This window comes from Rana temporaria, chromosome 7 (assembly GCF_905171775.1).
Source record: "Rana temporaria chromosome 7, aRanTem1.1, whole genome shotgun sequence".
In the NCBI taxonomy this organism is placed as follows: domain Eukaryota; kingdom Metazoa; phylum Chordata; class Amphibia; order Anura; family Ranidae; genus Rana; species Rana temporaria.
In genome coordinates this window covers 19,576,999-19,592,974 of record NC_053495.1, presented here as the reverse complement: position 1 = coordinate 19,592,974, position 15,976 = coordinate 19,576,999, and the positions used below count along the sequence as shown (strand labels likewise).

General features: G+C 43.7%; 1 pseudogene; it reads right to left on the bottom strand.

Moving 5' to 3' along the window:
* Positions 1–3,479: 3,479 nt before the first annotated feature.
* On the bottom strand, positions 3,480–7,081 carry LOC120945135 (annotated as a pseudogene).
* Between the last annotated feature and the right edge of the window lie 8,895 nt (positions 7,082–15,976).

Here is a 15,976-nt window from a genome sequence, read left to right as displayed (position 1 = left end):
TATTTCCGGTTCGTCGGTTCCGGTGGTGCGATTATTGCGCCACCTTGTGTTGCGCTGTTTACAGTGGAATATTTTTCTGTATGCAGTGCACATTCCGGGGGTGGATAACAGGCTTTCTGACGCCTTGTCTCGATTTCAGTGGGACAGGTTCAGGGAGCTGGCTCCAGGGGCAGACGCAGAAGGGGTCCCTTGCCCGGGGTGGATGTGGGGACTGGCATTGGAGTCGCAGCAGACTGGATCAGGAGGTCGGTGAGTGGGCCGACATGTGGGCCGACATACTCGAAGGTATGGGAGGAATGGGCTGGTTACAAACGGCTGGCGGAAGCTGAGCTGGGGGACGTGGAGATGGGTTGGTTAGTGGTCTATTTTGTGGCTAGACACATGGAACAGGTGGGGTCCGTGTCTTCCTTGGAGAAGAAGCTGGCGGCCCTGGCCTTTTTGTTTAAACTGGAGGGTCGGGAGGACCTTACGAAGACATTTTGGGTAAAGCAGGCGGTAAAAGGGTACAAGAAGGGACGTCAGAGCAGTGATACATGGAGTCCGGTGTCATTTTCGGTATTGCGCAGGATTTTTGGGGTATTGGGGGAGGTTTGTTCGTCCGACTATGAAGTGCGGTTGTTTCGGGCGTTATTTTTCGGGGCGTTTCGGGTGGGGGAGCTAGTCAGTCCCTCTAAGCGGGGTGCCAGGGGGTTTATTGATGGAAGACGTTAGGTCATCGGAGGACAAGGTGGTTTTTAGGCTGCGGAGGTCAAAAATGGATGAGAGGGGAATAGGGGTGGATGTGTCTTTATATCCGTTGATGGGTTCGGAGGTGTGTCTGGTAAGGGAATTTCTGGGGGTGCGCCCTGGGGGGGGGGGGGTGGCCCATTCTTGATACATGGGAACGGGTCTTTCGTTTCACGGTTTAAATTTACAGCAATATTTAGAAAATGTTTGAAGAAGGTGGGGTTGGACGAGCGACTGTTTGCCTCGCACTCCTTCCGCATCGGGGCGGTGACCGAGGCGGCCCAGTGCAAGTTGGATGAGGCGGCAGTGAAACGGATTAGGAGATGGGAATCTAGGAGATTTCGCTCTTATGTACGCCCACACTTGGTGCTGGATTAATGAAGGGGGTGGGGGGTGTGTGTGGAAAGTCCGGAATATATCATGGTAGTAGAGTTCTGATAGTCATTGTTATTGTTTTGTTTTTCAGGTGGAAGGTGGGCACGCCTCGTGTGGATCATGGGGCATTCATATGTTTGTAGGGGTGCCAGGCGAGCAGATGCTAGGCCAGAAGGTAGGCAGTTGGGGATTTCCAGGCGGGAGGCAACAGTTAGGTGGTTGGGTATCCCGGGGATGGGTTGGAGCAGGGTGCTGTCAGAGGTGCAGCGCTATGCTCGGCTCGACCGACCTCCGGATGTGCTACTGTTGCACGTCGGGGGGAACAACCTGGGTATCCGGCCTATAGGGGACTTGGTGACGGCAGTCAAGGCGGATGTCTTGACGTTGCGGGCGTCTTTCCTGAGAATGTTGATGGTCTGGTCTGACATTGTCGCGCAAACAACTTGGCGTATGGCAAGGTCAGTGGATCGGGTCAACAAGGGACGGGTGAAAGTGAATAAGGTGCTGGGAAGGTTTGTGGCCAAACATGGGGGGTTAGTGGTTCGACACAGGGAATTGGAACGGGATGTGGGGCTGTACCTGCTCAGGGACGGTGTTCACCTAACTGATGTGGGTACAGATTTGTGGATCCTAGGTGTGCAGGAGGGAATTCAGAGGGCCCTGCGGGTGTGGGGAGGCCCGTAAGGAAAAGGGGTTTTTCCCTTTCGGGCTGTGGCGGTGTCCTTGGTCTTTGATGGTGGCAGTTAACTGATGGAATGGAAATGGTTGGGGGGCTCATCAATGGGATGGGCCCCCTTATGGGGTTATTGCAGTGGAACGGTGTCCGTTGTAATACGGTTACGGTGCACTGCGGGTTAAAAAGGGGTGTCTCCGAGCTGGAGTCGGCTGGAGGCCTGGTATGGTAATGGTAACGCAGTGTGGTGGTGAAGAAAAGGTTAATTGGGGGTTTTACTGTCAAAGACCAATTGGGACTGTTGTTAATAATAAAGAGTTTTGGTAAAAGTATTGTTAATAATAAAGTTGGAATTGTTGGAAATTCCTATTATTCAAATTTGGTTAAATATTTAATTTTGGTTACAAAATAAAATGGCTGTTGTGGCCAATTTTACTCCAATTTTCTGTGTCAGTGTCGTTACTTGGTTAAGAGGTTAAAGAGAGGTGGTAAATGGGGGTGGGTAAAAAGGGGAAGGTTACAATGGGGGGTGGTAAAAGTAGGGTTGCAATGTTATACTACACTAGTCATGTACCTTAAGGCCCCTTGCACACTGGGCGTTTTTCATGCGGTACAGCGCTAAAAATAGCGCTGCTATACCGCATGAAAAATCATGCCCTGCAGTGTTCAATGTAAAAGCCCGAAGGCTTTCACATTGAACCGGTGCGCTAGCAGGAGCGCACCAAAAGTCCTGCTAGCCGCATCTTTACCGCGGTATAGGAGCAGTGTGTTCACCGCTCCTATACCGTGCCTTCCCATTGAAATCAATGGGAAAGCGCGGTAATACCGCCTGCAACGCGGGCGGTATTAACCCTTTTTCGGACGCTAGCGGGGGTTAAAACCTCACCGCTAGCGCCCGAATATCGCGGTAAATGCAACGGTATAGCCGCGCTACAAATAGCGCGGCTATACCGTCACCGCGGCTCCACGCTGCAATGTGAAAGCAGCCTTACGATGATTTCAAAGTGAACCTGAACAATACCCAGAACTCTGCTTATACTGGTAATTTGTGTGTCTGTTTTGTGCATAAATAATTGTGTAAATTACCGTATTTATCGGGGTATTGCGCGCTCCGGCGTATAGTGCGCACCCCTAATGTAGACCCAAAATTCCTGTAAAAAATGTTTTTTATTACTTACAGTTTTGGTGTCTTGCCCGGCGTCCATCAGCGGCCTTGTCCGGTCCGGCGTCCGTCTGCGGCCTTGGTGGTGTCCTCCCGGCTTCTCCCGCGCTGTCTCCGAATCCCCGCTTCCAGCGATCAGTTTGAACGCCTCCGCCGACATATACCGAGCGCAGTACACTCGGGCACGCTCGGCCACTCGCGCGTAAACGTCACAGAGCGTGACCACGAGCGAAGCCGAGCCTGGCCGAATGTACCCGAGTGTACTGCGCTCGGTATATGTCGGCGGAGGCGTTCAAACTGAGCGCGGGAAGCGGGTATCGCGCACCCACGATTTCCCCCTTATTTTAAGGGGAAAAAAGTGCGCGGTATACGCCGATAAATACGGTAATTCTTTCTTCACTGCTTAGCAGGTCCCTGACCTGGAAGAAGGAACGTCCTCTGACCCCCATGTCATTGCTGAGTCTTGTAGTGGCCCAGTGGTCAAGGAATGGAAACACTTCATGCTACAGAGGACAAAGGCATCCGACGCTCACAGAAGTGTTGAATGCCGAAGAAACTCATGGAGGCTGCAGCTCTAGAATGTTGGGTTGTGTAAGACCATTTGGTTTTTGAGTGGGTGTCTATATCTTACCTTGCCATTGAGAGTGGTGGCTTTTGCATCGCTTCTTATTTCATTCATTGGAGCTATAAGATCCCATTGATTGGTTTCTGGGTCGTAACATTCTGCAGATTCCAATCGAATGTAGCCATCAATCCCGCCCATGGCGTAGAGCCGGTTTTCCAGGACTGCCGTGCTGACATAGCAGCGCTTATGATTCATCGGAGACACTTGTTTCCAGATCTTCCTGACTGGGTCAAACCGTCTTACGCTATTGCAGAAATCCACGCCGTTAAACCCTCCAACCAGGTACACATAACCATTTAGGTACGCCGTTCCATGATAGGCCCTGGGGCTTTCCATATCATAGGTGATGTCCACCCAGCGGTCAACTCTGCAGTCGTAGGTCTCCATGGCGTTGGTAGGGTTACTAGAGCTATAGCCGCCAACGGCGAGTAGAATTGCACTAGGCAGGCGCGGCCTTGTCAATGGGTTCATGAAATCTGACCCGGAGGATCTGTTTGCGTTTAGGTCGTTCTTTGTTTTCAGCACACTGGTGACAATACTCATACATTCTTTGTTGTCCTTTACATGGATGTTGGTCATCACGTTGTTCATCAAATACCTGGTGTTTATCAAAGCCATTCGAACCTGAGGAAGAAGAGAGAAAGGGGTTTTGTGTTGTAGAGGTCAACAAAACTCAATAGACAATCATTGAGGTACAACAGCCCAATACAATTTTGACACCACATAAGCTGTGAAGTGGTGTTAAAAATCCCATTTATAATTTCACAGTACCAGAGCAGTGCTTCATTGGAGGGGTGGTGGTAAGATTCAGTGACACGAGGTTCCACTAGGCCCCTGCGGTATATGATGGTCATAGGTAGTCTGTTTGAGACCGGTGCAATGGAGACACCCAGAAAAGGAGGCCTACGCATCCCTGCTCCTCCAGGACCTCTCCCTACATCTGCACCTGTGCTTTTCCTAACCAGTGGACCTTTCTACCTACCTTACTGCCTCATAGCGCCCAACTGTCCCTGATTTCAAGGGACTGTCCCTGATTTGGAGCAATGTCCCTCTGTCCCTATTTCCATCTCATTTGTCCCTCATTTTGGTCTGATCCATAGAGATGTATATAAAATGCACTTTTTATCTATCAAATAGTGTTTTCTAGTGCTAAATATTTCATCCAAATTCTAAATTGCTGCATTTGTAAATTTCAAAAGCCAATATAAAGAAATAGTAATGGTTAAAAAAAAAGCCCCTGTTGGTTTAGCCAATCTTGTTTTTTTGTGTACAAGTCTCCTTTAAGGGGGCGTGGCACGGGGGTGTGTCCTATGCCTGCATACTTTTACAGATAGGTGTTCCTCATTTCCAACTCAAAAAGTTGGGAGGTATGCTGCCTCATTGCGATTGGGGCAAATGATCACCGTCCTCCCCAAGATGGCCACCCGGAGCCCAATATAGGAGCCTTTCCTCCCCACTGGACCCCCGCCAACAAGAACTACCGCAGTTCCACCATCAGGTTGGAGGATGTACTGCAGCCTGCCCCTGCCTACATACTGGTTGGAGCTGGCATAAATCCAGGGAATGTTGGCTATGGTCAGGGAGCCCATAGAGAAACAAACATGATCTAGCCATAAGTCGGTTGGGATAGCAAACACTCTCAGATATTTAAAGATAACTTAAAGAGGAGTTCCACACAAAAATGGAACTTCCTCTTATCCCACTCCTCTCCCCCTTACATGCCACATTTGGCATGTAATTTTTTTGGGGGGGGAGTGGGGGCTTCAGGAGAAGGGGACTTCCTGTCCCACTTCCTCCTTCCGCCGAGGGGCTGAAAAGGCGATTAAGCTTAATCGCCTTTTGGCAGCCCCTCCCTGTAGGCGATCGCCTAGGACACGTCAGGTCCTAGGCGATCGCCTGTCCAATCAAGCAGCGCAGCGCCGAGCCACGCCGTGCGCGCATGCGCAGTGCCGCTCGCGCATGCGCAGTGGGTGCCCGGCCGTGAAGCCGAAAGCTGTCACGGCCGGGTGCCCACAGTTGAAATGAAGACGTCGGGAGGGGGGGAGAGGAGCGGAGCCCCAAACGGCGCGTCGCTGGAGCGTGGAGCAGGTAAGTGTCAGTTTATTAAAAGCCAGCAGCTACACTTTTTGTAGCTGCTGAATTTTAATAAACTTAAAAAATGGGTGGAAAACCCCTTTAAGACTGTTCAGTTTAACGAGGATGTTCACTCTGGAAAAAAAAATGAAAGTCAGCAGCTCCAATCCTGCAGCTGCTGACTTTTAATAAAAGTACACTAACCTGTCCAGGGCCTGCATTCTAACTGTGGGCAGCCGGCGTTGCTGCTTTCGGTTTCACAGCCAACTGCCCACTGTGCATGCGTGAACCTCGTTGCGCTTTGTGAATGGTCCTGCAGTCTTCTGGGACCTGTGGCATGTCCCAGAAGACTGCAGGGAAGAAGAGGGAGAGGAGAACTTTGGTTCAGATCGCCTAGAAGATATGAGTGGATGTAGGAGAGGGTACCTGTCAAAACTAGGTACCCGCTCCCCCCCCCCCAAAAAAAAGGAGGAGGATGTAAAGCTTCCTGTTTTGGGTGTATTTCCACTTTAAGATTACCTGTAACATTGTGTACATTTTTACAAACCAAGGAAAGGAAGGGGTTGAAAACCTTCATTATTTTTCTCAAAAAAAGTTCAACAGGGGTGCTGATTGCTCTGTGCGAGAACACACCTACAAAGTAATGCATAAAATATGGAATTTGTTTTTCTTACATTGAGGTTGATTTGCTAAAACTGGAGTGCAAAATCTGGTGCAGATGTGCAAAGAAACCAATCAGCTTCCAGTGTTTTTTTGTAAAAGCTTAACTGAACGAGCTGAAGTTAGAAGCTGATTGGCTACAGTGGCGTAACCAGAGTTATGGGCGCCCGGGGCAGAATTTTGTTACGCCACTGATTGGCTACCATGACAGATCTGTTTTTGCACTCTCCAGTTTTAGTAAATCAACCCCAATGGGTAAATGGAGTCCTCCTTACCTTAGGCAGTAGGGTGGTAATATGTTGCCTACGTTAAGTTGGGTGGTACTCAATCCATTTGATTATAGCTTCGAAGACGACTTGCTCCCCTTTAACCATAAGATCGTCTTTCTTGATGAGATCTTCAAACTCCGTTAGGCTCAGTTCCAGAAACTCCTCGGAGGTCGTTGTTATTTCATGAAAGTGGCAGAGAATGTACGCATGGGTTTTTTCATGCAGCTTGTGGCAGTGAAAATGGTTGGAGAATCTGCCAATGCCAACGCAGTTCTTGGGGCACAGCTGGTCTATGAGAAAATCTGAGCAGCGCCATTGTAGACCCAGGATGTTAAATTGGTCAGCGGCCATAAACAGGTCTTCCACGTTCTCAGAACTGATGGAAATTGCATTGGTGTAGGCATAGAGAAGGATCAATCTCATCATGTCCGGGGCAATTCCAGGAATGTGGTACACGTTCTTTCCGGTCCTTGTCCACCTTTCAGAAAACAGAGTCCTGGGAGGAGGAGAAGAATTCACTTTACACCGCTGTTTTTAAAATAAAGTTTTTAATAATTCAATATGTGTTTTTTTTGTTTTGGATTTGCAGTAACACAATTACTACACGTAGGTCTGTAGTTGATGGTAGGGTAGCCCAGTGAAAGTGAATGTTGTACCGTGTTTCCCCAAAAATAAGCCCGGGTCTTATATTAATTATGCCAACAAAAGACACAGTAGGGCTTATTTTCAGGGTAGGTCTTACCATGTAATGTGCTGTCTTCTCTCCGCCTCTCCCTCCCTGCCTGTCAGGAATCCCCAGTGTGAACCGAGTTAAAATGCTTGTACAATCCTATAATCCACTCTATTACAGTAGTATATAATGTACAATGTGTGTGTTTCTGTAATATAATTGTGCCAAATACCTTCGTTATAGCGCTGCTCTGCACTTCTGTTACCCGCCGCAGCTCTCTTCCCCGCAATTATATTACAGAAACACACACATTGTACATTATATTATACTGTAATATAGTGGATTATAGGATTTTACAAGCATTTTTAACTAGGGCTTATTTTCGGGGTAGGGCTTATATTGCAGCCTTCCTGGAAAATAGCACTAGGTCTTATTTTCAGGGTAGGTCTTATTTTTGGGGAAACAGGGTATGTCCCAAACTGCTGGCGTTATATAAATCCTGCATAATAATAATAATAATAATAATAATAATAATAATGTCAAGCAACAACATTTTGCTGCACAGTAAAGCCTTCTTAGAACAGGAGATATTCACATGTCTCATTCCATCACATTTCCCCAAAATAAGAGGATAATTCCTCATTTCAGGACAGCAAGTGGAACCATGCAAATAATTGCCTTTTAGCACACTGGGCCAATATTATAGAGCCATTCATTCCAAACTGCATGCAGCTTTTTTTTCTCAAAGTCCGCGGTGCACAAAAACAAAACACCAAAGTGAACCTTGTTTCCCATGGAGAAGATCCCTTTAGGGCCCTCATCATACCAGTAGGGATACTATGGCCCTAATTCACATACATCGGCGCATATTTATGCCGGCGTAGCGTATCTAATATGCGCTACGCCGACGTAGCGCAGAGAGGCAAGCACTGGATTCACAAAGCACTCGCTCCCACTCGCTGTTAAACCTACACTGGGTTTCCTCAACTAATTGGTGCCACTGTGATTGTTGCCGAACAATGCCGACCCAAATAGAGTCTACTTGTTGCAGGGAGATCGAGTCTGTTAGGGAGAGTATTCCGGAGGGAAGCAATTGCATTACCCTCGCTCCAATGTTTATATCGCAAATAGCTACAGAAGCCAATGTCAGACTTACAAATAATTCATGGTACCTTCAGGAAAGACCTCTTGTAGATGCTGATAATAACAGGTATTTATATAAACATAAATATATCAACATAAATATATCTATAATCATATATTATAATAAATATGGATTGACTATATTTTTTTTCTTTTTTTTTTACTAAATAGAAGATTGAGGAAAACGGCATACCGATTATTTATCGGATGGATATACGGATTTTTAGGGAAGGGAAACCGTAGAGTAATTCCGTCGAGTGCTGTCAAAAAAATACGAGAGGTTTTCCCTGATCCTAATGCAACTTATGTAGGTTTCAAATATTCGCAGGATTACGATGCCGCAGAAATGGCATTTGATTAAAAAAAAAAAAAGTGTTATTTTTTCCGTATTTTCAAAAAACTTTTAATTTTTCTAATTTTTGTGCTGTGTTATATTTAATAAAAATAATTCTAAAAGTAGTTATGTATCTGTTTCTTTTTATGTATTTTCATTTATGCAAAAACAAAATTTTTAACAATATCTTTTTTATTAAAATATATATATAAATAAATTTCAAAAAAATATACAAGGCAACTGTATTTAAAAAAAAGACACTAAAATGTACGTGTCACAACAACATAAAATAAACTTATCACACATATTATTGAAAGGTAAATAAAAATAACATAATGTAGATTTTATTGGTAATATTTCTTTTTAAAGCGGTTGTAAACCTTAAATTTGCACTTTTACCTACAGGTAAGCCTATAACAAGGCTTACCTGTAGGTAAAAAGAATATCTCCTAAACCTGTACGGTTTAGGAGATATTCCCCTCGCAATGCGGGCGGCGCATGCGCAGGGGGGATCCACGGCGGAAGATCCGGCAGCCGCCGGACCTTGCCGATTTTTAAATCTCCCGCGCGCATGCGCGGGAGTGACGTCATCGCCGCTCCAGCCAATCACAGCGCTGGAGCGGCGCCGCTCCAGCCAATCACAGCGCTGGAGCGGCGATACCCGGAAGACACGCCGGAGCAAGATGACATCTCGCTCGGCGTGAACCAGGTAAGTGTTGTTCACCTCGTTTTTAGGTAAGTATTTCATAATCAGCTATTATGCGGTGCATACTAGCTGATTATGCATTTTGCCTTGCAGGTAAAAAAAAAAAAAAAATTATATATGCGGTTTACAACCGCTTTAAGATTTCTTAAATCTACTCATGTGTTCCCTGATAGCAACACTCTTATCCGGTCTTTCAATTGGTGCGATGTTTTTTGGCATTTCTTTATTTTTTGATCGCCAAGAACTGGTGAGTTTGCCCTCCACAATGTCAATCATGTTTGCGAGTATCTTGAACAAATGTTGATTGTCCATTTTTTCGTATATATTACGCACTATCCATTTTTTTTCCTGCCCCTTGGATATTCCAAATTTTTCCTTTCGACGGTGATTACCTGACCGCTTTCATCTTTTTTTTTTTGTCAGAGCGGGCTTCCGAATCGCATTATGATTGTGGCATAAAGCTGACAACTTTGTTCTGGTTTCCATTGAATCGAATCGATAGTGAATTCTTTTAGGCTGAAATTTTAAAATCATACTGTGGTATGTTTCGATTATCCCAGTCTGATAAAAATGTGTAAGATGCTTGATGTCTTTGTCCAATTTGGCATCAAGGACAATTGTGGACAATGCATGGTATGCAGCCGAATCTTCTTCTAGCCATTTAACATTAGTAGAATCCACACTGATCGGATCGTGTAAGCATTTATGCTTTACATTATCGACTTCCCATTCATGTACATTTTTTACATGATGTAGTAGTGATTGCCAAATCTGACGGAAAAGGTCCTCATTTCCTTTGCAATGACTACTACAAAAGTAGAAATGAAGCAGAATTTGTCGAACCCATGGCAAAAGTTTTCTGTAATTTGCTTTTTTTGCAAGTTGCACCAATTTTCTATTTATACTTTTGACGTAATGCCATTGTATCGAATTGATGGTCTATTTTTTTTATATTTTTTGTTAGTTGACATTAATTTTCTGATCCCAGTGTGACGATCGGTTCCCACAAATTGAACATCCAAATTTTTGTCAATGATGCGATCTAAACAATTTTGAAATCCCAACTTCTCCATCGCAACTGAAGAAGTTGTCTGGGAGACCTGCACCATCTCAAAGTCCACAATTGTTTTGGTAAAAAAGTCCATACACGTGTACGTCGAATATTTGGCAGAAAATCCGGGGCTATCACATTGCCCATCCCCTATAATGAACACAGGTTTACCGTCCAATTCCTCATTAACATCAGACATGTTGTTTTGCCATGCAATGTCAACAGCCTTATGAATAAAGACTGATTGTGCTCTGTTATATGAGGTTTTACCGAAGATTGCTATGCCGCAGAGATCAAACATTTCTCTAACTTTGGCATAGCTCCCTCCGGTAAGATCAATGGCCCCTGAAAGTAAAATGTTGCCAGCTGCATAGTGTTTTACTTTTGGTTGGCTCTCCCAAAGTTTCAGCCGATGTAAAGAAGTACATGTTGAATAAACGACAAGCATTGTCCCTATAATTATTTTTTCCAATTTTCTAACATGTGAAAGACAGCCAGTTAACGGACAAATTTGTAACTTTAGTAGTAGGTCAAGACAGCTTTCAAAGACAATGAATTTTTTATCTTTTACAACATTCAAGGGGTATGGAAGCGGATTCTCATTTTGATGTTCCGTTTCATCTAGACTGTCATCTAATGTGAGATCGCTTTTTTGGGGTGTGTCACAGTCAGATATATGAAAACTTGGGTCATCATAATAGGTTAATTTTCTTTTGCTCTCCAACTCTGGACTATCAATCTCATCAGACAAAATATTGTGTGTTTTTTTTTTCTTTTTGGATGGAGGGGGAGACATGAGGGACGTAGAGGGTGAAATATCCAAAGGGATCACTTCTGATCTCCTTTTTGGATTTTCAGGGGTAGACCTGTGTAGTGGTGACATTATACATTGCTCTCTACTTACATAGGGGTGGTCTAAACCAAATGATCGAGGGCTGCCCATTTTGGGAGACGTAGGCTCCGACACCATAAACTGAGACGAGGGCGCTACTGTTTGGGTGCCAGCTTCCTGCCTTGACACAATATCCATATTATTTTTGTCATGACATGGGCAATGACAATTAACACTGCTTACAGTAGCAGTAGAGGTAGAGGCCATCATCTGTTCTGTTCCCCAAATTTTTTTAAGTTTCGATAGCCATTTATTATCGTGAACGAACAGGTTTTGCGGTTTTGAAAAAATGGTTGGTACAGCATCTATGTTCAGTCTCTTTTGTGTCCCACGCATTACAAAACATTCATTGGTGAAGTGTGCGGAACACATTCTGTAAGAGTCAGAACGTTTGTCCCCTTTTATAATTGGAATGTATTCGGAAATCATTCCTTGGTCCATTCCTGCATTGCTCAGCCAAGCTTTCATCCTGTCATCCTCCTTTGGGAAGGCAAAGTAACTAATGTTACTTTCCTTTTGACCCTTCCTTGTGTAATTACCACAATTTTTGGCAAAACATCCAGGCATTTCTAATAAATACATAAGATTTATGGTGGTTAATAAAGGTAAGAAAACAAGAAACAAAATATAGCAAAGTTATTATACTTTAACATGAGATTGTACCATTAAAAAAAAGTAATTCTTAATAAAATTTTATTAATATCAAATTTTACATAAAAATTAAATCATTAAAAATAAAGAATACAAATATTTTAAAACATAAAAACTCAATTTACAAATTGAAAAATAGACATAAAGAGAGCAAGAAAGAGAGCGCGAGAGAGAGAGAGCGCGAGAGAGAGAGAGTGCGAGCGCGAAAAAAAGAGAGAGAAAAAAGAGAGAGAAAAAAGAGAGAAAATAGAGAAAGACTAATATAGAGAGAACAAGAGATTGGAAGTACCAAAAAAATTATACAAGAAACAAACTCGATAAATAAACCTTATGCAATCTATAATTTATAATGCTTGTTTTGAATAAAATTCAAAAACAATTGTCGGATGAGGGTGGGGGGGGAGAGAGAGAGACAGAGAGAGAGACAGAGAGAGAGATAGAAAAATATAAACAGAGACACAGTGAGAGAGAGAGAGAGAGAGACCCACAGTGAGAGAGAGAGACCCACAGTGAGAGAGAGACACCCACAGTGTGAGAGAGACAGACACACAGCGAGAGAGACACAGAGAGAATGAGAGAAAGAGAAAGAGAGAGAATGAGAGAAAGAGAATGAGAGAAAGAGAGAGAGAATGAGAGAAAGAGAGAGAGAACGAGAGAACTAGAAAGAGAGAGAGAATGAGAGAAATAGAAAGAGAAAGAGATAATGATAGAGAAAAAAAAATAGAAATAGTCAGAGACAAAGCTGAAAGGTAAGAAAAAAACAAAGAGACTAATTTAAAAATATAGAAAGAGTAAATTAGAGAGAACAAGATATTGGAAGTACAAAAAAAATTATACAAGCAACAAACTCGATAGATAAACCTTATACAATATATAATTTATAATGCTTGTTTTGAATAAAATTCAAAAACAATTGTCGGATGAGGGTGGGGGGGGGGGGAGAGAGAGAGAGACAGACACCAAGTGAGAGAGAGAGAGACACACCAAGTGTGAGAGAGAGAGACACACCAATTGTGAGAGAGAGAGAGACACAGAGAGAGAGAGAGAGAGACACCAAGAGAGAGAGAGACACCAAGAGAGAGAGAGAGAGACCCACAGTGAAAGAGAGAGAGAGAGACACCCACAGTGAAAGAGAGAGAGAGAGACACCCACAGTGAAAGAGAGAGAGAGACACCCACAGTGAAAGAGAGAGAGAGACAACCACAGTGAAAGAGAGAGAGAGACAACCACAGTGAAAGAGAGACAACCACAGTGAAAGAGAGAGAGAGAGACACCCACAGTGAAAGAGAGAGAGAGACACCCACAGTGAAATAGAGAGAGAGACACCCACAGTGAGGCCCCATACACACCATAGAATCTATCCGCAGATAAATCCCATCAAATGGGTTTCTGCGGATAGATCCTATGGTGTGTACACGCCAACGGATATTTATCCGCAGATAAATCTCCCCTGGGATGGATTTCCAGCAGATGGATATTTGCTGACATGCTCAACAAATCCATCTGCTGGAATCCATCCCAACGGATGGATCCGCTCGTCTGTACAGACTTACCGGATCCATCCGTCTAAAGGGATTCCCCGCACGCGCCGTAATGATTTGACGCATGCGTGGAATTCCTTATATGACAGCGTCGCGCCCGTCGCCGCGTCATAATAGCGGCGACGGCGCGACACGTCATCGGCAGAGGATTTCAGCGCGGATTTCAATGCGATGGTGTGTACACGCCATCGCATAGAAATCCTCTGAAATCTTAGAGAGGATTTATCCGCGGATACGGTCCGCTGGACCGTATCTGCGGATAAATCCTCTCGTGTGTATGGGGCCTGAAAGAGAGAGAGAGAGAACCACAGTGAGAGAGAGACACCCACAGTGAGAGAGAGACACCCACAGTGAGAGAGAGACAGCGAGAGAGAAAGAGAGAGAAAGAGAGAAAAAGAAAGGGACAAGCGAAAGAGACACACACAGTGAGAGTGACAGTGAGAGTGACAGTGAGAGAGATAATGATAGAGAGAAAAAGAAAAATAGAAATAGACAGAGACAAAGATGAAAGGAAAAAAACAAACAAAGAGACTAATTTAAAAATAGAGAAAGACTAATATAGAGAGAACAAGAGATTGGAAGTACCAAAAAAATTATACAAGAAACAAACTCGATAAATAAACCTTATACAATCTATAATTTATAATGCTTGTTTTGAATAAAATTCAAAAACAATTGTCGGATGAGGGTGGGGTGGGGGGAGAGAGAGAGAGAGAGAGAGAGAGAAAGACATAGAGAGAGACAGAGAGAGAGAGACAGAGAGAGAGACAGACAGAGAGAGAGACAGTTATAGAAAAATATAAACAGAGACAGAGACAGAGCGAGACACAGTGAGAGAGAGAGAGAGAGAGAGTGTGAGAGAGAGAGAGAAAGAAAGAAAGAAAGAGACAGTAAGAGAGAGAGACACACACACACACACACACACACACACACACACAGTGAGAGAAAGAAAAAGACACACAGTAATAGAGAGAGAGAGACACACACACACACACACACACACACTTAGTGAGAGAGAGAAAGAGACACTGACAGAGATACACAAAAAGAAAGAGAGAGACACAGACACAGTGAGAGAGACAGCGAGAGTGAGAGAGGGGGAGACACAGACTTAGCGATAAAGAGAGAGAGAAAGAGTGAGACAAAAAGAGAGAGAGAGACACAGAGACAGAGAGAGACACAGAGACAAAGAGACAGAGACAGAGAGAGACACAGAGACAAAGAGACAGAGACAGAGAGAGACACAGAGACAGACAGAGAGAGACAAACATTTGTAACAATTTTTAAATAAACAAATAGTAAAATAACTACTAATTTGATAGGTTTGCATGGCTTTGAAAAATTAAAATTAATTTTATTTCACAATTCTGCCAAGGCTAAAATATGTATGTAAATATGGATACAGACCTACATAAAAAAAAAACACACACACACACACACACACACACACACACACACACACTCTATCATCAGATTACATAATACTACAGATTACATAATACTACAATCAAAAACAATAATAAAAAAAAAAAAATTACCTGCAATCAAATGAAGATTATGTAGATATTTGAAATTGTTGGAATTACTGAATGAGTAGTTTTTCTTCAAAACTATACATTAAAAAATAAATCAAATGTTAATATTGCTTTAAAAATGTTTTTTTTTTTTAATAAAATATAATAATGAAATTTTATACTATAAGCATATAGAGTGTGTGTGTGTGTATATATAAAGGAAAATTTATTATCATACTTACCGTAATTTTCCTTTCCTGATAGACTCCATGGCAGCCTACGTGTGGGTTAATCCCGCCTCCTCTCCAATGTGATAGGACCCCATACCCATAAAAGTTAACTCACCAATAGACTCAGTGTTCCGTAACTATCCCGACTCCATAATTTCAGGGTGGGAACTCCGTCTGCCATGGAGTCTATCAGGAAAGGAAAATTACGGTAAGTATGATAATAAATTTTCCTTTTTCCTGACTGACTCCATGGCAGCCTACGTGTGGGAAATAACTAGCCAACACACGGGTGGGTATGCTGAACAGAAATATATTTAATTTGTCCCGTCAGCCGACAAGACTGATAAACCAAAATTTACAGAAGACAGTGCTGCAGGTTCAACACAGTAATGGGACATAAAGGTGTTTATAGAAGACCAAGAGGCCGCTCTACAAATAACATCTGGCGCCACATGACGGGCTGCTGCCCAGGAAGCTGCCATCCCTCTCGTGGAGTGAGCTGTTACCGCCTGCGGAGGAGCCAAGCCCTTTGCACAATAAGCCTGTTGTATCGTTTGGACGATCCAGGATGCGATTGTTCTTGAAGATGCCTTCTTCCCTTTGTTCTTGCCTGAATGCAGGATGAACAGGTGATCAGAACGTCTGAATGTGGATGTAATTTGAAGATATTCAGTGAGTATC